The sequence below is a fragment of the Gavialis gangeticus genome, unplaced genomic scaffold (genome assembly GCF_001723915.1).
Source record: "Gavialis gangeticus isolate Ggan-Ray unplaced genomic scaffold, GavGan_comp1, whole genome shotgun sequence".
Taxonomy (NCBI): domain Eukaryota; kingdom Metazoa; phylum Chordata; order Crocodylia; family Gavialidae; genus Gavialis; species Gavialis gangeticus.
Window position 1 is genome coordinate 19298883 of NW_017729014.1, and position 21474 is coordinate 19320356.

General features: G+C 46.6%; 1 protein-coding gene across 1 annotated transcript in view; it reads right to left on the minus strand.

The window, feature by feature from the left end:
* The window catches only part of LOC109293804 (neuroblastoma suppressor of tumorigenicity 1), a 24744-nt gene extending 12890 nt beyond the window's left edge, over positions 1–11854 (minus strand). Inside the window, exon 1 of the mRNA XM_019511907.1 lies at positions 11771–11854. The gene's annotated coding sequence lies outside the window, so the exon portion shown is untranslated. The remainder of the gene's footprint in view (positions 1–11770) is intronic.
* Between the last annotated feature and the right edge of the window lie 9620 nt (positions 11855–21474).

Consider the following 21474-nt stretch of genomic DNA (forward strand, 5'->3'; position numbering starts at 1 on the left):
GTCCCTGCCACTCCCACTGATTTTATAGTAATGGCACCAAGTGCTTAACCTTTTAACAGGAAGTGTTTTCACAGTGTCCGAATTGATCAAGCATGCATCAGAGGCCCCAGGCCCCACGTTGTAATTAGGACTAGGCCTTATTCCAGTGTGCAGGAAAATATTCTGTGAGCTAGGGATCAGAACTGGGGCTGAAAACCAGCCTGGTATGTAGTTGTGTCATGTCGGTATCTGGTACAGTTCAAACCAGTCATGTGAACAGAGCTGCTACTAAATCCATTCATCCAACAGCAACCACAGGGTAGGAGACAAAAGCACCGTGTTCCTTCTTACCCTGGGCTGGGAGGGGGAGAGAGAAAGGAAGAGAAGGCACCCCAGCAGGTTAACAACCTTCTTATTAAATAAAGACATTGAGCACATTCCTCCATGACAAGCTAAATTACACGTTTCATCCCCCAGAGGAACAAGTGTGTTTGTAGCGGCGCTGACCCCAGCCCTCATCTTCCAGAGAGCGCTTCCCTGCAAATACGGGATTCTTTCTCCTCTCCACACAGGGGCACATTTTTCCCCCCTACTCAAGCTTCCTCAAGCAGAAAGTTCAGGTCTGTTCTGGCAGAGATATCAGGCTGTGAAGGTTTCCCCCTTTCCTTCCTCTCTTGCTCTCAGCAGGGCACCACAAGCTCAGATTTTCCCATGGACTCTCTCCTTCCTTTGCAACCCATTCAGCGAGACAGTCCTCCAATTCAGTACTCTTCTCCTCCTTTGAGCCAGACACTGATCTCGCTCCTTTGATCACAAATGAGCAACTCTGTCTGCAGTTAGCACAGTTATGTGGGGCCCAGCAAGGTCTGAAGCAGGCCCATGCTGGAGAAGAATTCAGGGAGTGATCTGGAACAGGGAGATGCTACATCAGGCAGTCCATTTGGTCTCCACTGAATTTCACCAACCAAACCAAGTGGCGGGGTTGTTTAACACTGCACGGATAGAACTACACCTCCTTAATTACAACCCAGCTCCCTAATCCTTTCCTGGAGAGGAGAAAGGGAAATCAAATGAAGCGGAGGCCGATTCCGGCACTTCCTGAACCTCAAGCACCCTCTGGGCCCAATTGCAGCTGCATTACCATGACAAAGGGACTGGACATGGGTTTTATTCCTGATTGTCCCATAATAGTATTGCCACTGTGTGTGAAGCCTGACCTCAAGCTGTATATACTGAGCACTTCTTCCAAGCTAAGAAACTTAGTGGAGGTGGATAAACCTTCCAGTGACCATGCAGTCAGTGCAAAAAGAGTTCACTGACATAGGAAAGAAAGAGAAGCACGTTGACAGACGAGCCAGGGAGCCCGAGGATTAAGTATGGGGGATCCCTGTGGGTGAATAGTGCAGCAGCATTGATATCACCTTATGGAAGCACTCCTTCCCAGCTCCAGTTTCTTACTGGTAACATTTAAACAGCTCCTCTTTGTTTCAGTGGGTGTTTGGCTCCAGCCAGTGCTCTCATGAATCCATCTCTCCCTCCCTTCCCCATTTGTGGTCATTTAATGTTTGACTGTGCTGGCTGGGAAGAGAGTAAAAGGAGGAACAAGTCTCCTTGCCCATATTGCAACCTCCATGTGAGAGGAAGGGGGTTCTCCTGGAATACTGGTCCCAAGCCATGGCCAGGCAACAGAGAGGACTTGTTGGGTGGAAGTGCTGCTGTTGTCCCAGGAGGAATACTATATTTGGGGAAGACTCTGCAGCCTGGCCTCACTGACCCTCTCAATGCAGGGTAATGCAGTGCTCTAGTCCCATACATGTGACAAGTCTGAACAAATGGGATGCTACTACCTCCAGCTGGGAGCAAAATTCCCAGTTAGAACAGACAGGACTGGGGAAAGCTTATCTCTGGCTCTCCACCTCCCTGCAGACCTGGGATTGCTCAGTGCACTGACCAATGTCTGTAGGTAACATTAAATAACTTCTAAGAAAACAGTAACCCAAAGAAAAGGGGAATTACAGTTATAAGCAACTGAATCTGAATGTATGTGGAAGCTAGAGCTGAAGAAATGGGCCAAACACTGTTAGATTTTTTTTTTCCATTAACCTTCCACCCCATCCCATCCCTGTATTTACTTCCTTTTTTGCATCTGATTTCAGGGGATGTTTGGTTTTTTGTGCAGAGAGCAAAGCTGAATACTCTGTGGGAAGCAGGGATGCTTTAAAACGAAAGCTCCTAAATATGAGTTTAAGATATTTTCCTGATGATTACCACAGAGCAGCGGCTGATTACAGACGTAACAAATACATGGGCCAAAACTTTCAGAAATGATTCTGAGTGCCCAGTTTGAGCCAAGTTAACAGAGCTCTTCAGCACCTGATACTGAGCTGGAGTGGGTGGGAAATGCAGCTCAGAGCCTCTGAAAATCTGGTCTCTTATCCAAGACCCCCAAAAATGATGCACCTAAAGCCTCTTTTGAAAAAATTGGCTTTGGCCGCTATGTATGTGAGAGACTGGCACTGGCCTTTATCTCAATATGCAACCGTGTGACAAAAGCTTCTCCTGGATGACCTCAATGCACTTTACACACCTGAACTCAGCTGCACACCTTCTTTCCAGGAAAAGTCATTCTACATATGGGGACACTGAGTCACAGATTTGGGAAGGTCAGTGATTTTGAAAGCGCATGAACAAGCTGGGAGATCTGCGGGCATGCCCTTTTGCATGGATGCTTATGAAAAGCTGGCCTAGATGCCTTGAGCAAAGCCACCCAGGGCTGCAACAATGGCAAAGCTGGGAAAAGGACCCAGAATTCCTGACTCCTGGTCTTCTGCACTAGCTGTCAGCCTGTCCCTTCTCTGCTAAATGAAATGCCTGCTGGCAGCTAATTAAGGCCCCTGATCCCAGTTCAGCATTTCAGGGCTCGTGTTAAGACTTGGATGTTTCCTGTGGCATCTGAGGGCTCAGCTTTGAAAACGGAGCCCTCAAGAAGAGGATTAATACAATGTAGGTCTGCTCTACAAACCCATCCACATCAAGAGAGCACAGTAAAGCAGTGCACATCTGCCCGGACATCCAGCTAAAGCACTGTCCACTAGTGCAGCGTAGTGTAGATGGGCCTTGGTCTGGTTGAAGATGAGGGCTGAAGGGTTGGGTAAAGGTTAGGCCATCTGACTCACAAAGGCCCAGCTCACCCAGGGGGGAATGCTGCGCCACATTGGAAAGATTACATTCTGCAGAAGAGGAACTTGGTAATGCTAGCGCTACCCATGTCTCTGTGTCTCTCCATTTCAGTCTAAGCATGGTTCAGTGCTTGGCATACAGGTGAGAGAATGAAGGACGAGTTCCCATCACCCATCTCCTGCTCCCCAAACTCGGTCTGGAGCTAGACACACCATAGAAAAGAGCCATGGGGGCAGGGAATGTTGTGCATCTGAGCCTCTCTGGCATTTCTGGAAGCAATGATAACTCAACCCCCTAAAGTTGCACCTGGAGAGCAGCTGTGACAATGTGGGGACCCCAACCAGCAGCTCTAGGTGGGCACAGGCAGCAGAAGGGTGATACCTGGCAAGTGTCCTCCATACTGTTCTTTTACCCATCCTTACACTGGAGGCAAGAGTCAAACTGGCAACATCCAAGCCCAAATTCCTCTTGCTGAGGACCTGACGGCATGGAGCCAAACTAACTCGTGCTTCAAGCAGCAGTACCTTCAGAGCAGAAAGTCGGGGCCATGGTGTTCCTCCCTTCCCATCCTACACCCTGCAGCTACCCTGAAACCCTTGCAAGATCCCCAGGAGCGCTGGGAGCCCCTACCCTAAGGAGCCCCCTCTACCGTTGGAGCCACGTGGGACAAAACAGGGCCGTAGCCTCAGCTGGAGGACGGTTGGGCGGGTGCATTACCTCCGTGACTGCATTCCCACCAACTGGCCTGCAGCTGTTCTCAGCCATCTGGAAACCAAACTCTTGTGCAAAAATAAAAAAAAGGACCTAAATCACTTTTTACTCCCTTTTTCCAAAGGGACTTCTACACCAAAGCACAAGACAGTCACACAGGTGGGCAGAGGTATGTTTCACAGAGAAGCTTAATTGAGAATGTATTTATGTATATTTTTCTTACTCAGGATCTTGCGATTTGGCCAAATATATAAAAGCGCAGACACCAGGCAAGCCGCGAATGAGGCCACACGTGCGTGTGCAGGCACGGGGCTGAATTAAGCGTTGTGGTTTGGCGGTCTGCCGAAGTTTGGGATGCTGCAGTACAGACATCCACGCACACATACGCACGCATGTGCGCACGTACACCCGGTCCTGGGCTTCTGATGCACTCTCTCAGCATTTCTTCATTCAGATTCAAGGCCCATAAGTGAGGCGGGGGGAAAAAGCACCGTTTCCGTTTTACACACGAGGAAAGACGAAGCAACCCACCAAAACCAGGGAGAAACCGAGAGCCTCCGAATAAGCAGATGATCCGTGGCCACGGCAAATGGGAGACCCGCGTCTAAATCCCTGCTCCTGCTAGTATTTACTTCTTTATACGAGGACAGATTGAGAGAGACCCGTCTAGCGCTAGGGTCTGAATCGGGCAGACTCGGGATCTGGATTTCTAACCCACCGAGTGAGGGCTGTGACTGCTGGGAAGGAGCCCTCTACCCCCCACCTAGAAAGGAAAATGTTTTATATCTGAAAATTGCCCAAAAAAATGACGTTCTGGCCAGCACTCATCCGGAGCTCCTGAGGTCCGTCCACACCAGACCACCAGGACCACTGGATTAAGCTGTATAGATAAAGACCGCGGCGTCATGTAAACCCCATGGCTCCCCAGCCCAGCATAAACCAGGGCTGTCATGGTGGCTACTGCCTAGGATTAACCGCTGGAGCGGTGAGGGCTGTTTTCGAGCGAGGACGAGGCCATGAGACGCTTCCCCTCACAGACCAACATGGCTCCTCACTCTGCCACTGAATCCCTGGGTAACCTTGAGGGAATCGCTTTGCCTCTCTGTAAAATCACCTGTTTCCTTGTCTCTAGAATGGGGCTCATGAGGCGACCGTACCTCACACAGTTGCGGAAGGGCCAGAGGCATTAGGGCTTAAAAAGCCCACAGGCATAGCGTGCCCCAGAAGGGCCAGCCATGCTGGGTTTGGGCGCTCAGGAGGCCAGTCTTTAAAGGGAAGGGGGTACATGAGGGTCTCTGCTCTGCCTGCCGAAGGGGACGGCTCCCCTCCACACCCAGAAGCAGAGCCTGACTGGAAATTTTGGCACCCAGGGCTGGTGAGTCTCATCTCCTCACACGCTGCCTGCCGCCTCACGTCATCCTCAAGGCAAAATGGCAGGAACCCCAGCAGCTGCCCTTCAGGGCCTGCTCACCTCCTCTAGATACGCGGCTGCTCAAGAGGAGCGAGAAGAGGGGTGGCCATGTTGGCCGTACCCCTCCTCAAACACGCACATGTGGAGGGCGGCCATTTTAGAGGATAGTTTGGTTGCCCTCTATTGATACAAAACCCCGACGCCTTTCTGTCCTCTATTTTTCTCATGAAAAACTCCTTTTTCTCTTCAGGAGAAAAAATAGAGGACATCAAGGCATCAGGTTTCGTATCAACAGAGGACAACTGGACTGTCCTCTAAGATGGCCGCCCTCCACGTGTGTGTGTACGAGGAGGGGTACGGCCAACATGGCTGCCCCTCTTCTCGCTCCTCTTGAGCAGCAGCGTATCTAGAGGAGGGTGAGCAGGCCCTGAAGGGCAGCTGCTGGGCTTCCTGCCATTTTGCCTCAAGGATGACGTGAGGCGGCAGGGAGTGCGTGAGGACTGTCCTCACACACACGCACTGGTGCAGGAAGGGGTAGTCACGAGGGGACGCATGCCCTGACGCTGCTCAAGAAAGCCAGCTGGACACGCGCAACAGCCTTCTTCATGCTTGTTGAGCACTGCCATACTGATCCAGCCGCCTCTGCTATGACGGGGCCTTTCCCCGGCCTCCCTCACACAGAGCCATGGAGGCAGCTCCTCAATGAAGCCATCCCCAGGGCAGTGTGGTGTGGCTGCCGGGACGCGGCGTGAAGCTTTGTGAGGCCGAGGAGCTGCCCGAGATGGGAGCACGACACAAAGCGGACTGGAAATGCAGGCAGCTCAGCTCCAAAATCCGCCCGCGGGGCCCTGTGGGACCTCCTCATGGAGGGCGCTGGGGGGGGGCCCGTAGCTACCACTGATTTCAGGAACCGATTGCTCCGCAGCTGAGGGCACGGGCCAACAGTTTCCAGCGTAAACCGAAGTCTGATCCCTCCTTTGTGGGCATGAGGGACTCCACTGATGTGAACAGGAGTCAAGACTCGCAGGCCCAAGCCTGGAGGCAGCTCATATACCTCCCCTGCCCCGCTCATTGTTTTAAATTAAATTCCATACTTCGGTTGTTCGGATGCTTTTAAAAGACGCAAAACACTTCACCCAACAACACCCACTTTCCCCATCCCCAAACCGAGCATCGCCCAGTGACAGGAGGGATTTTCCTGTCAATTTTTGGGTTTTTTTAATATGAACCCATTAAATATCAGCAAGGAAAATCAGCAACAAAAGCAGCATCAGATTTTTTGTTAAGCGATTTTTTGTCAAGCTATGTTTTAGTATAGTACATGGGAAAAGTGAAGCAGCCTCGCCTCTGAAGAGGGGGATCTTTCCAAATTGCCCAGCACCAGGTTCTCGATCCTCATATTTGGGACCAGATTTTCACAAGAATTTGGCTCCCCTTTCGACTGCTGTATTTAGGGTGTCGATTTTCAAGCTTGCTCAACGCCCAGGCGTCTGACAGCGATGCTTACAACCTGCATCTCGAAAGAATTCAGTGTCCGATGGGCCAAGCAGCTTGAAAAATGCAAGCACTTACGGTGGCGTATCAAGACCAGCAAACCCCGTTCTGAAAAAAAAAAACCTGGCTCGTTATCCTGTTGAAGGGACACGTTTATATTGCAGAAAAGTCGTGAGCGTGGGTCTTCTTAAGCAACGAGCTTTAAACTTGCACTGGGTCCTGGCTATTCCAGGGAGCTACACTTCACAAATGCCAAATCAAATCATCCTGATGGACTTCACCTGCCAGATTGAGACCAAATTTTATGCTTTTTGAAGCATGACACAGACCAAGACCAAACTGCAACAAGACCAGATTAAAAAGATTTCCTAATCCTCTCCGAACATTGAAAGAAAGAAAGACAAACAGTGGAACTGACTTGCAAAAAAAAAAAAAATCCATTTTATTTTAAAAAGCTGCTTCTGACCAAAACTTTTCGTAGTTTTAACTTTGGCAGACAAAATGCAAACTGCAAAGCTTTGTTTAGGAAGCCAACACTTTTGGTTCCTCCAGTTGTTTTTGCAGACTCCCAAATTCACTTGATAAATGCTATGATAAAATAGAGGGGGAAGAGGAAAGGGAATGATGTATGTATGCACGGAAATGCCTTGAAGTAATTCTTAGGCGCAGCAAGAGAGACAAGTGCTCAACCCAGTGTAGGAAGCTCATTTGAGCTGGGAGCTTTGATTTTGCTCTACTGAGCTGCAAAAATTTGGAAGAAAGTTAAATACTAATACTATTTAAAAGGAATTAACGAGGAAAATTTCTTTAAAAAAAAAAAAGAACCCCAAAATAATCTTTTTGAACGAAGATGGGGGTTGAACCACTGTGGCTGGGTGTTTGTGATCCTTGGGAATTCGGAAGACAGTTCAACACTGTCCCCTTTCAAGCTTCCTTAATTTCCAACCAGTTATGCTTGGGAGGTTGAGAAAAATAACGCCGATACAAAGGAAAATTGTGCAGTCCGGGAAGAATTTTCTTGAGGGCTCCGGACCTGCAGGTTGGCCCAGTTTTCAAAAGAGCCCAGTACTTAGAGTGCTTGACTCCTTTGGAAATCTGGCATCCGTTCCATATACCAAGCACTTGACAAACTATTGTAATGCATCTGCAGAAAACAGCTCATAAACCCACTGGAAACACTCCCATAGTCTTTAGATCTGGTCCTAAGAGAGAAATGCTGGAAAGGGAATAAGCTAACAGCCTGCAAAGCAGTGGGGATGACATATCCAGTTTGCAGTTAATACAAATAAGTTATACGTCATTTTAGTTTCTCAGTTTCTTTTCAGTTGAACATGATCAACATCAGTAATATCTATGAGCCTGTGACACAAAAGCAACTTGAATAGGAGTGTTGTCATTGATTTTGATGGCAGCAAGAAGACAATCTGAGCTGAGTACACAAAATATATACCCATACATTCACCACTCCACTAGCAAGAATGGCTGTTCGGAGCAGCGGCTGCTCGATAGTGCTTGGATTCCCTAGCAGTGTGGACAGGCACTTGGGCGTATGCTATAAAGGCTAGACAGAGGTTTAGTCTATACCAAAAGGTTTGGCTCGAAAAGTCCTGGGTCTGAAATCCTGTCCATATGAGGAAGCACATAAGCAACATTTTTAAACACAGTTGTAAATGCACCATTTCGGTCCCAGCATGGCGAGGCCTAATGCACACATATACTTATAAGCATGAACCAAAGTTAACACCTTCTTGCATTCTCGTTTCTGCCAACCAGCCATACAAAATACTAACTGCAGTGAAGGGAAAGTGGAGGGATGACGCTGACACTGTGTTTCGAGCTGGCTTGGTGTTGATAGTAATGGCAGGGATTGCTAAAGCAGCAGAGAGGAACTGGGATATGACACTGACACCTTTTCAAATCTCGTAACAGTTTGCACCCTTCATCTGAGGATCTCAAAGCTCTCTGCACGTGCAAGTGAATAACTGCAGAGCTCTGAATCCACTGCCCATTCCAGGCACCAAGTTTCTTCTGGTCCAACTGGAAGGGCCTTTTCCTTCCCCCCTTGACTCCTTAATTCAGGGCCTGTTCATTAACAGTCCGTCAATTAATTCCCCTATTATATCTTTACAAACCACCCGCCTCAGCGCAATGCTGATACAGTTGCATCCCATGGTTGTGTTTTGCCTCATATCCTTACCAAAGGCACAGGCCCTCCCCCCAGTGCCATACCAGCAGTACCTTTCAAGAGGATCAGAGTAAAATCCCAACCATCTTCAGAAGCGATCCCGAGATGGATTGCTTTTACTCTAGAGTTTGATTTGTAACAGGACATCAGACATTTCCATACAGAAACAGCAAGGCTGTCTACTCCTAGCAGGTCCAGTTTTGTTCACATTTACAGTGCTGTGAATTACTGCATGTTTACATGGGTGTAACGGCTATCAGAAACCAGCAGGCACAACACGTCCACCATCAAACCAAATCTTACTGGAACTGTACACCACTCATTTTTAACAAATGATCACACTGGGATTCATGATTGAAAATACAGTCTTAAGTCAGAGATGGGGGTTGTTTCTCAGGCAAATCACAGATGTGCCCCTATCTGCTTTGCTCATTGATGACAGACCTCACACAAAGGGACAAGGATGATCCAGCAAGCAGATAAACATCCACAGCTAATACAGAATAACAGGTGTCCTCAGAAGCAGGTTTAAGTTGACTGAAGAAACCATCTGGGGCTGAAGGCCTACCCTTTCAGTAAATCTTTAGTGTAACCCTATCCCTTCACAACTATTTTGGGTGCTGCTGACAAAACTTCCATTGACTTCAGTGGGTCAGGATTTCATTCTCCATCTTTTGGGAGAAGTGAACCACTCTGTTCATCTCTGGGAAATGTTGGCAACGCTGACCAAGCTGCAGCACTATCATGACCAACGATTTAGTATTAATGGAAATATCACGAATACTGATTATGAAAGTATGTGGCAGAGGTGCTGAAGCCCACAACACTTCTATGGGATTTCCTGGGCAATTTAGCAGGCATCTGCCCAATCAGTATTTTTTAATTTTTACCAGAAACTGTCTTGAGGCCTGATCCTGCCATTGTGGTTCAGATAAATTTCTCCCAGATTACAGGATCAGATAAATATGCTCTAGAGCTGCAGCTGTGGTAGCACAAGAGTTCATTGCAGGCTCCCCCTTGAAGAAGTTTGAGCCCTTCTCCGGCAAGTTTTGCACTCTTGTGCTGAGCATGATACTGATGTGGCTGGAGTGCTACCTCAAGCTCAGTTGTCCACAGCTAGCCTGGCTGTGTCTACACAAGCCATCCTCATGGCAGTCTACACTGTAAGCAAACTCCACTTAAAAAGAAATATGGCTTAGGGCCCAATCCTGCATTCCTTGTGAACCCGAGATTCCCATCAGCTTCTGTGGGGCTTTGATTTCACAACAAAAACAGGTTTGGGCCAGCAGGAAGAATAGCCCCACTATTGCAATGGACCCCCGACAACTCCCAAACTGGAACCAGCACAAGAAGGTCAAGCCTTGATTTCTGTCCCTCCTTGGTGGGTTTGCAAGCACATGAGATTTACTCAATTCCATTTGCCAGGCTGAAGCTATTTTCGATTTGGGGGAGAGCTCTCTATTTAAGAAGGGAAACTGCAGTTTAAAAAAGCCTGCACACAATGTAGTTGGTTGCAAATTCCAAATGTTATGTAGAGCCCTTTGTCTAACAGTCAAAGGTGAAACCTAGGTTCCCTCGACAAAGCTGGGAACCCCACCGCTGGCTTCCACAGGGCCAGGATTTCACACACAGAATCTATACAATAAAATACATGGCCCCAATCCTGTGAACAGTTAGCGTACGTGGCCCCATAGCGATAATCCTATCTATGTCGATAATCAAAAGTTGCATGTATGACTAAGCGGTTGCAAGAATCAGGGCCTTTCTGTATTTATGCGGATTACATTCTTGTCAGATAAATGTTAGCAGACATGTTAAAGTGTAAGGGGCTGTTTGAATCAGCTGGCATGAAAAGGATGGCATGAAAAGGAGTTACAGCAAATTTTGTTCTCACAAAATATCCTTAAAGATCGCGATAGGAGTGTCATCATAGAAAATGTGCAAATTATGTCAGTCACGACTCATTTTACTATGGCTGTTTTGAAGGCATCTACAAAATATGAAACATTATTAGCAGTATTATTATTAATCTGTAACGCAGGACATGGGTATATGTATAACACACATTCCTTTGTAAATGTATCAGTAATATCTCAGTAAAAGAAATATTCAGACCATTTGTAGAGAATATGCACGTGTCTATCAGAAGAACAATATTTCTGATGAACAAAGGAACAACGCATGTATGTTACATTGATAAATATGCTCCTTCCTTTGCCACCAGGAAGATTTCCGTTCATTATCTTGTCCGAACTAAAACATTTTTTTCCTCATACCCCAATTTAATCAATACATTTTAATTCTCTAGATTTAATATTTCCTTCTGGCTCAAATGCATGAAAAAAATGGAAATTCATCAAAAAATCTGCTAGCCATCCAAAATGGCAAGAGATACAGAATAAAAGTACTCCTGAATGGGTTTTAAAAGGTGGGGTGATTTTATTTTTGGGGAGTGGGGGAGGCAGGGTAGCAGTGGAAATGTTTTAATGACTCCAAAGCCTACCCCTGAAGTCTGCCTCATCTGTAACTGATTTCTGTTTGTGGCAATTTCTCATCCTTCAAGCCATCAATCACTTTGGGGAAGGGGTGGAGGGGTGGGAAGAGAGAAGCAAAAATCTGGTCTTGATAAATCAGGAAGAAAGAAAAGCAGGTTTGTGGTTTGGGGTGTTTTTTTTTTTTTTTTTTTTTTTACTCAGCAGAAAAAGAAGAAAAAAGAAAAGCTTTACAACAATGCTCAGAAGTTTGCAACTGCGTGTGCATGAAAAGTGCTTTGTGTCCTGGGTGGGGGGGAAGCGGGGGGAGTTACTTACCCTGAAGTAGATGGAAGGAAAATCCCATAAGGTGTTTAGCCAGCAGATCCAAGGGAAGCCAGCAGATCGATGCAGATCACTCCCAGGGACAGAGGCTGACAATGATCTCAGCAATGAAAAAGGAACCCAGCTCCGCGGAGAAAGGAGAAAACAAGAGCAAGCGGAGCTCCAACGTCAGATCTGTATCCTCTCCAAATAGGGCAATCAAGGGTGGGGGAAAGCGATCGGCCCCTCCAGGAGTTTACAACATCTTCATCCCCAGTAGCAGCAGCATCCCGGAGCAGAGAGAAGGGGCAGATGCCTCCAAACCCAGAGGCGCACACGTCCAAACGCAGCAGGCAACAGGTAGAAAAGGAGCAAAACGAAAAGCAATTGCCTCTGAGACCGGCTGGGATCCAGCACAAGGCCAAAGGGGCAAAGCCTTCCAGACACAAGTCTCCGATCCGCTAGCCGAGGCAGGAGGCGAGGAAGGGCATCCGAAAACAATCCGGCACAAAACAGTCGGAGGAGTCCCGGTTCACCCCAAAGCAAGAGAACGGAGGAGACAAGCTGGGCTGAGGCGGCTGCAGCAGTCCCAACCCCAAATAGGACACGAGAGAGAAAAGGACACGGAGAAAGTCATTAGGAAGCTCAGCCGGGGACTGCAAGAATGCAGCCCCTCCAATGCATCTTCTCCCTCCCCGCCGAGAAATGCCCCCAGCCCCGCGCACAGCAGTGCAGGCAGCCAGGGAAGGCGGCTCCACTCTGTCCCCTCCTGGCTGGGCTGAGCCTGGAGACAGCGGCACTGCCCAGGGAAAACACTCCCTTTGCTCCCAGGCTGCCCTCAGTAAGGAAAGAGGCTTGACTCGGAGAGGATCTGATTATATTGTACCAGACAGGAATGAGCAAGCAGGGACAAGAAAGATTTAAAGTGCCCTCAGCCCAATTTCTTAGAGGTTTCTGCTTCTCTCTCTCTCTCCTCTACAACTTACCCTGGAGGAGGGCCAGCTGCAGCCAAGCTGCAGGGCCAGAGAGATCTTCTGGATCCTCCAAGAAACACAAAGAGGGTGTATTATTGTTGTTGTTGTTGTTGTCACTTTCCATCTGAGCTCAGACTAGTTGTTTTTAATTTGCAGGGAATACCTCCATTGCCCCCCTCGCTTCTCCCTGAAAACAGACTCTTCTCTGACCTTTCTGCTTGCAGATTGCAATCCAGAGGCTTTTTTTTTCTTTTTTTGTTCTCATCTCCATCACCACCACTCACCCCAGTGTGTCAAAACCCCCAGGAGCAAAAACAGGTGGCATGCAGTACTGGCACACCGCACTGCGCAGGGCTCCAGGGTATTAGGGAAGCAGGTAACTTGATCCAGGTGTTACATAAGTAACAAGGAGGAAAACAAGTCAAAATTTGGGTGGGAAATAGGCTGTTCTGCTTGAGGGCAGAACCCACCCTCTCACCCGATAGGGCTTAAATGGGAACTTCCTTCTAGGGGTGGGGTATCCCATGCCTGCCTGTTTCACCTCTCCTGGAGGCAGCTGGCACTAGCTGCTGTCAGAGACAGAATAATAGACTGTATGATACTCCTATGTGCATCTTCTCTGGGATCATCACGATGGGGGACCCCATCCACTGACAGCATGAGATCCTCCCCATGGGTTTTTGACACATGGCCCTTACGACTCCTTGAGCACTTGAAGTACAGTTTGTTTTACTTCCATAATGACCAAGTACCAACTCCGCTAGCCCAACAGGTGCTGGACTCTACCAGTGTCCGTACGCTCCTTCCTACTCTCTTAGTTGGGAGCAAGGGTGTTGCTTCCTTCCTCCAGAACAGAGGTGAGATTCTGATCGGAGTCTTATATGTGAGCGTTGACTCAGCCTCTCTTATGACAGTTGGATTTCTGCCTGGTCCACCTACTGAGTTCTGCTGAAAAAATACTGGTCTCAGGCAGAAAACAACTGAAAGAGACATCAAAGACTTGGATGTAACATGTTGATCCTGTAGATGAGGAAAGGAAAATATGAGCTAGATAAGGGCAGGAATGAAGCAGCTGACTAATCATTAAAGGTGAAATTCAGTCTTGTGCTAGGGCCAGCAGCAGGCTTAACTCTGGCTGATGCCTCATTCAAGCCATATTTGGATGGTTCAAGTGGGATTGATATGCTGGCTGTCTGTACGGGAGGTAATTTTAGCTCATTGTTAAGCAGAACTTTGAGCCCTTTTGAGGGCTGCTTTATCACATTCAAAGGTCCAAGAATATTGGTATTAGTCAAATGACTAAAAGAGGATGGAGTTGGTTTTGATTTGATCTTTTGGATTGTGAAGAATAAAAATTGCTTGCTCATCATGTTTGCAGTATTTGTAAAAAAGGGCCATAGCAGCCAGCTAGGACATTGCAACAGTGCAAGGCATTCTTGTGAAGGAAGCGTGAAGAATCTTGAGAACTGTCATGCAGCTCACCTGTTGTTGGTAGCAGAAAAGATTCATTAAGATGCTAATAACAAATATTACTGACTCAGTAGCCAGAGGAAGTGCAGTAAATCTGGGCTAAGTCATTTAGTGCAGGGCCAAAGTAACATGCACAGCTGGCCAGGTACCAGGTTGATAACGATGTCTTAGCACTGGTGTAGAATTATCTAATGAAGCAATTATGGAAAGATATGAATGGGAAGAATTCCGCATGGAAGAACTGTAGCAGCTGGAGTATTATTAGGGCACCATACTCTGACCCATGCTATTTAATAATGTCTAGTTGAATTCGTTTAGGGAATATTCTCAAAAGCCCCTGAGCGCACTCAATCTTTCAGGCGCTTTGGAAAAAGGTCCCCCTAAATCAACACTGGCCAAATGTCACAAATTTAGAGGGTGACACAACATAACAGATCTAAATCCCAAAACGGTCTGGCAAGAATGAAACTGCAGGCAGTAAGATGTGATTTAATACTAGTTCAAAAGGAAAAAAAAACAAGTGAAGACTCCTAAAATAAAACAATATCCAACACAATACCACGGAAGACAAAGTAAAGGCATGCCACTAGTCATATCACCTTTATATACACACCCCTGCTCGTTCCTCTCTCTCTCTCACATACACACGCACACACGTGCACACATGCACACCATCTCTACCCTACATAAATCTACAGCAATCTGCCTGTCTCACCACACTGACACCCTAACTTCTTTACTCTTACTCTGCCCTGTGTGGAATAATTCCGCATGTCCGAGTTTGTGTGGTTTTTACTGAGTCTTTGCATTTTGGAACATTTAGTGCTTTAAGGAAGTGTTTTCTTTTTGGACTATGATGTTTGTAAACCATGTTGTATTGCTATTGTTAATGAGGTGCACTGATGTGTCATTTGGTTTGCAAACTAATTGCTATCGTTTTTGAGAAGAAGGTAACATACAGCAAACTAGTATGTCATGGAGGGCAAAGTTAGGTTATCTGGGTTGAAAACAAACAGAAAGTACAGCAGAAAATGTGACTACCAGGAAGACCAGATTGCTAAGAGGTCAGAATAGGCCTTGGTTCAACCTTTCCCTTTCCTGTCCTTGGCAATTCAGTGCTGAAGCCAGAATTAGGAGACAGTCATGTGGGGCCTGACTCTACACCGGTAGGAGGAACTCAGTGCCAGTTTTTGCACTAATTTCAATCAATATTAGATCAGGCTCACTGACTTGAGTAACCCTGTTGTGTTTTTTACCTGCTGCAGCTCTTCACTCATCAGCTCCCACTCCCAGCCCCTGGGAGCTTGTCACCTGCCTTAAAAATATTATCCGCTGCCAAACCACTCCGATTATTTTGAATGCTGAGCAGCAAAACACAAACAGGCTCCTAAGACACAACAGTCGGTTCTCACACCCCCAGATGAGGTTGTGCTGCTTAGGCCCATTGTTTTGTTTCCTGGCCCCAATGTGGCTGGGAATACAGCGCACACAGTCTTACCTAATACTCACACGTCCATGCACATCCTGTCACCGCCTTGCAAAGCTCACCCTGACACACCACAGCTGGGCAACTGAGGCCTATGAGGAACACACGTTTCTCCCTCCAGAAGCTTCACTCCCTCACCCATTGCTGTTGTTTCAGACCCGCAGTGCCAGGGGCTCCCAACTTGTCAGGACAGGACTCCAAGCTGTGGGCGGGAACATTAAAAGGGTTCATTAGAAGTTAAAAATAAAACTGTTGCTTTTATTTGTTTTTTAATGCAGATTCCAAGGCTCCCTGCCCATGGCTGGGGCTCTGGAAGACACCTGCTAGGAAAAGGCAGCTGCAAAGAGGGCAAGTCAGAGGAGCAGGGAGTGGCAAGGAAGGGAGCAATTGTTCTTCTCTGAGACATCTCCGTGGCAGGAGTCTCCATTGCCCCCTGCACTAACCTGCACTTTGATCACCACCTCCCAGCCGTATTCCGTGGGGTACTCACCTCCTGGAGGCAGAGGCTCATGGTTTTGGCTGGTACAAGATTATGTTTGTAAGGAAGAATGATTTTATAGGGGAAGTACCCAGGAAATGTGGATCCAAATCCCGGCTCTGCCGTAGATATTCAATTGCTTGACCTCAGCTGCCCATCTGTAAAGTGGGGCTAGTAGTATATTTTCCTTTATCTATTAAGAATGTAAGCCCCATGGTGCAAGGGCATGTTAAATTTCCCTATCAGTATATACAAAAACTAACACAACTAGGGTTTTGTATGCTGCTGTAACACAGAGTGCAATTTTTCCCTACATCTTTGCTCTGAGACTCCATATTTTACCCCACTGTGATTCTCAGCCTCCTTCCTTTCCCACCAGCAGCTGCAGGGGGAATGCCAACTAGTTCCTAAAGCAGGAGAGGAGGAATGAAAACACCCCGCTCTGTTCCCAGATGTGTTACTAACTTGTTCTGTGACCTTGGGCAAATCACTTAAATTCTCTGAGCCTGTCTGCTCCTCAGGGGAGAGATTATGTCTTTTTATGTGTTTGCCCAGTGTCTAGCAGGAGAAGGCCGTGATCCTCATACAGAAATTACTGTGTCTTGTGCTTTGATTGAAAGGAGAGGACTAGACAGCTACTTATCTCCCAGGAGTGCCGTGAGGCCCAATTAATTAATGCCCATGAAGAGAGCCTCAGCTGAAGTATGATTATGACATGTTGCCAGCACGCAGTCTTCAAAGGTAGCAAGTCTCCTCTATAGTTTCTCCTCCGTCACTACTCTTTCTTCGGCCCCCTCTTCCCCTGTCCTTAGAAAGTTGTAGTCTTTGGCACCCCAGTACCCTGAATTGAAAGAAACATCCTTGCTGACACCACACAGCTGTGATGCCAGTACTGCCATCCTGAAATATCCAAAATTATGAGGCAGCCTCCCACCACACATCAAAAAAGTAATGGGTTAAAAAAGGGGGTATTTTTCTAAATGCATTTGGGATTCTTTTTTATTTTTCTTCCGGCTTTTGAGGCTTTAGGTCATGTTTAATGCTTTCCTCTGCATCTGTGAGAGCTAGAAATTGAATTTTAAAGGAGTGGAAGCTGAGATTCTTGCATGATTCCATGACTCCAATAAAAGACTCACAAATTGCATCAGATGATGACATTGGGGCTCGGCTTCTCTCCCACACAGATTTGGCATTTATCTCTGTTAACTCTGCCCTCACCGACAATTGCAACGGGTTGCTTTTCTAGATATCAGTTGGAGGAAAAGGCAGCTTACCAATGTAGCTATGAGACAGCACCAACAGCAAAAATCCCATTGTGCCAAAACGAAGTAGTGACATGCCACCTGGCATATCTTCCAATGGTTGCCTGCTTTCTTCAGGATCCACCAACACAAAGCAAATAGTCCAAAGCGCCCTCTCAGTGACTCAAGGAATTTACTGAGATCAATGGCATTGCACCAACAATGGGTGTAGGTTCCACATCAATCCTCGAGGTATTTCTAATATGTTAGCAAAAGAGCCTGCACTTGGAGGCGTAAAAAGATTTGGGCTGGAAGACCAAGTGGTTAAACTACACAACGGATGGAAAAGTCATGTGGGGCAGCATTTCCTGTCCTGACTTCAGGTGGATGAGGAGAGATGAAGGAGTCTTGTGCTGAGTAGAGGGCTCTCACCCTCTGTGGTGTGGGCCATGCCATTAGCAGATTCCCCTCCTATGTTATATTGGTTCAGATAAGCCCCAGGCCGCATGGGTGAGGGGGTGGGGGCAAAACTCAGCTCCGCAGCAGTCATCTGCCCATGAGAAGAACCGCAGCTCACTTCAAATTGAACAACATGGTTGGTTTAGTGAGAGGGGAAGGCGCTCAAGTGAGGAAGGGTTACAAGGAAGGCTCAGCCAACAGAAACATTTGGATTGCACAGCATCATGCAGCTCACAGCTGTCAGACAGACAGATACAAGCCTTTTATCGAAGCTCCCTTTATAGACAGGCCTGGCTGGGCAGGGTAGAAAGCCCTGACCCATTGGAGTCAACTTGGCAAATGAGGTGGCTGGGCACAAACTGCTTGGTTACAAAAGGTGGCAAAGCCTAATCCGAAGGGGGCAGTAATGGGTGGGATGTGGACCATATGGGCAGACTTGCCTGGCACTGGGGTATGTCCTGGTGCATAGGGACAGAGCAATTTGGCAGGAGCAGACCCAGCAGTATAGGGGCAGACCCAGCTGGCCGGGACTTAGCTTGGTGGTAAAGTAAAAGGATTTATCATAGAACTCATTAGAAAACATCTGGGCTCGGCAAATGACCTGGAATGCGACTCAGCAGTGGGGAGCTCCTTTCTTCCTGAGTGCTGAGAATGTGAGCTCCCGCAGGGTAAGACTCGAGCCAGCTGTTTCCTCTAATCCCATCAGCCTTTCCTTCAACAGGGGTCCAAGAACTCAGAGGGAGAGAGAGAGAGAGAAAGCCCCTTTCCCTCCCTGTGGTGATTGGGATTAGTGGTTTCTTTGTGGTGCAGTGCCAACACATTTTGGGGCCCTGGGGCAGCATTAAAAAAAATGCATCCCTCCTATCTCTGAGCAAGTCCAAGTGTGTTTAATCACTTTATTTTCCACCTTGCCCATGTGCTCTTGCTCCCAGGCATCCAAGGCCCCTTTCTCCCCGCTTCCTCCCAGTAACTCAGGTCACACAGAATCTTTTTTTCTATTAAAGCCATGGCTACGGGGACAGTTTCTCTTGGGCTGGGAATGGGGTGTTAGGATTAACTCACAGGTGCCCTCTTTCCTTAGAGCTCAAGTCTTTGTCTTCTGTATCAGAAATATCTGTTTTCTTTCGCTTACTTATGACTGGTTAAATCCCTTCTAATAACAATCTTACTTTTTTTCTGCAAGACATCGCCCCAGAAACCTTCGCAAACATTTTATTAGCTTAATTATTTGTGTTACAGTCACACTTGGATATCCTAGGAAAAGACCAGGACCCCACCATTTTAGGTACCGAGTGTGCATAAAGTAAGAAGAAAAACTGGCACAGAAAAGCTTCCATACTGTTAACTGACTGTACAGGCTAATAAAGTACGCATATATGCAGGGGACACATCATCCACTACTAGTCCACTTCATCAGCTAGCACTGGCCTGAAATTGGTGACTCGGCCAAGAAGAAAAAGTACAGTAGATAAGGACAGGGCTACTGTATATAGTGTATAACTCCCATGATTTTATGATTAGCTTTTAGGATGGTGGGTGCTTTCCTCACAGACCTGCTTTCTCAAGTCTGTTATTACAGGAGAATTTCAGACTTTGTATTACAGGAATAGAAGAGTATGTTTCTAGTTCTCATCGTTATGGAAAAAGTTTTGAAACTTATGACTCCTATTTTAAAAGCAGCATTTTTTTTGGAGGGGGGGATTAATTCTGTGGTTTTTAAGTTGATCTCATTATTCTTTTTTTAGAGGGCAGGATTTATAGAATTAGGACTAGTAGCAACCTTTACCAACTGCTGGAAATCTACTATTTCATCAACTGGGAATTTAACATAATATGCCAAAAGATTTGACCAGGAGATTTAGCTTAACACATTTTTGCAAAGGAGGATGGATCAGTAGCAACGATGGGGTTCCTTGTGCTGGTAAGATACAGTGAAGTTAGTTATTCCCATGTACACGTGGACCTTTTCTCTAGCATAGTCACTCAGCATAGAGAAATTAGAAACACTATGCATCTCACAAGACCTGGTGCACCCAGAATAGGCTATGGCCACCTGTCTACATGTAGATGGTATTAACAGGTTTCTACACTAGAGATAAGATCAAGCGGTACATTAACAATAACTAACTTGCTATATTTTCCTACTGCATATAATCTCTATGCATGATTGGAGCCGGGCTTTTTCAAGTTCTGTCTCTTCTGAAGCATATCTGAAGCAAGCCTGGTTAATCAGCTAATATCATTAAAAAGGTGGAGTTTGAGAGGCCAATACCTGTCATGTGTTGTCCTGTTGCAGCTCACTGTAAGCCCTTTCCACTCCTGATTCTGTTCTAGAGCTGCCAGTATGGAATTAATGCAGTTCCTAATCTGGATACAATATTGGTTTAAAAATAGAGACAACCGCTCCACAAACATCAGAACCACTATTCTTGTATTACAAGAGTTAACATTCACATTATTTCATGGGCTAAATTAAAGAAGCCTCTGTAATATTATTGGTTCATCCTGTGCTCAGAGATGTCACAATGACCTGCTTTCTATCTGCCAATCTACCTAATATGGATATAAAATTCACATTTTAGCAGATAGTGAACTGGATCCTCTGACTAGCCTATTCTACTGTAACATGCTCCCGTGGATTTAAGGGTTTTATTCCTTCTGCATAAAACAACAGTAAATTCCAATTCCAGTTTCTCCATATGTGGTAGAGTGAGCTATGCAAACTTTCCCACGCAGCCTCGCAAGGCACCTCCAGTCCTGACCTGCGAATGTCCCTTGTCTTCCAGCCCTGGGCCTTCAACCCCATTATTCAGAAATGTATTTACTGACAATATGAAATGCCCCTAGACAGATTCTTCAGGATAGCATGCAGTCTTTAGAAATAATTAAACAAAAATTGGGGCTGATTCCTGTGATAGAACACCATCAGAGATTCCCTCAAAGAAAGCTAGGAAAGAAAAAATCGTCCCGAAGGGAAAGAACAGATATCATTAGGGAGGAAAAGCAGTCAGCATCTGAATAGAAATAACTCATATTGGCCCAAAGGGAGTGAAAGGCATCTGCAGGGAGTGACTTGTATGGGTCGATGAAACCATGGGACAGGGAGCAACAACAAACCAGTCAACAGTAATGGCCCTGGAAAAAGATTTGTAAAGTTTAGTGCCAGAAGGGACTATTAGATCTCCTAAGCTGACTTCCTGCATATTACAAGCCATTAGTTCCACTCAGTCACTCTGCTTGTAAGCCCAACATCTTGTGCTTGAGTTTGACTAACAGACATCTTCCAGAAAGGCAATAAGTATTGATCCGGAGACATACAGGAAGGAAGAATTGTTTACTCCTCCTCCAAGTTTTATCAGCAGTCGTTTTTATACTTTCTTTCAGATCACAAATGGAAATGTGAGATGGTATTCAGGCATTAGAGAAGAAACAGATTTGCCACCCATTTCAGACTCCACGGTGCTGTGCTTTTTCAGAACAGATATAAGGCAGGAATCATGGCAACACCAAATTCCCTTTAGAGTGCTCCTACATTGCACTGCCCAAGGAAGCATCAGATCAAACCATAGATCCCTGACTGTAAAGTTATGGTGCTATCACTGTTCAGCCAG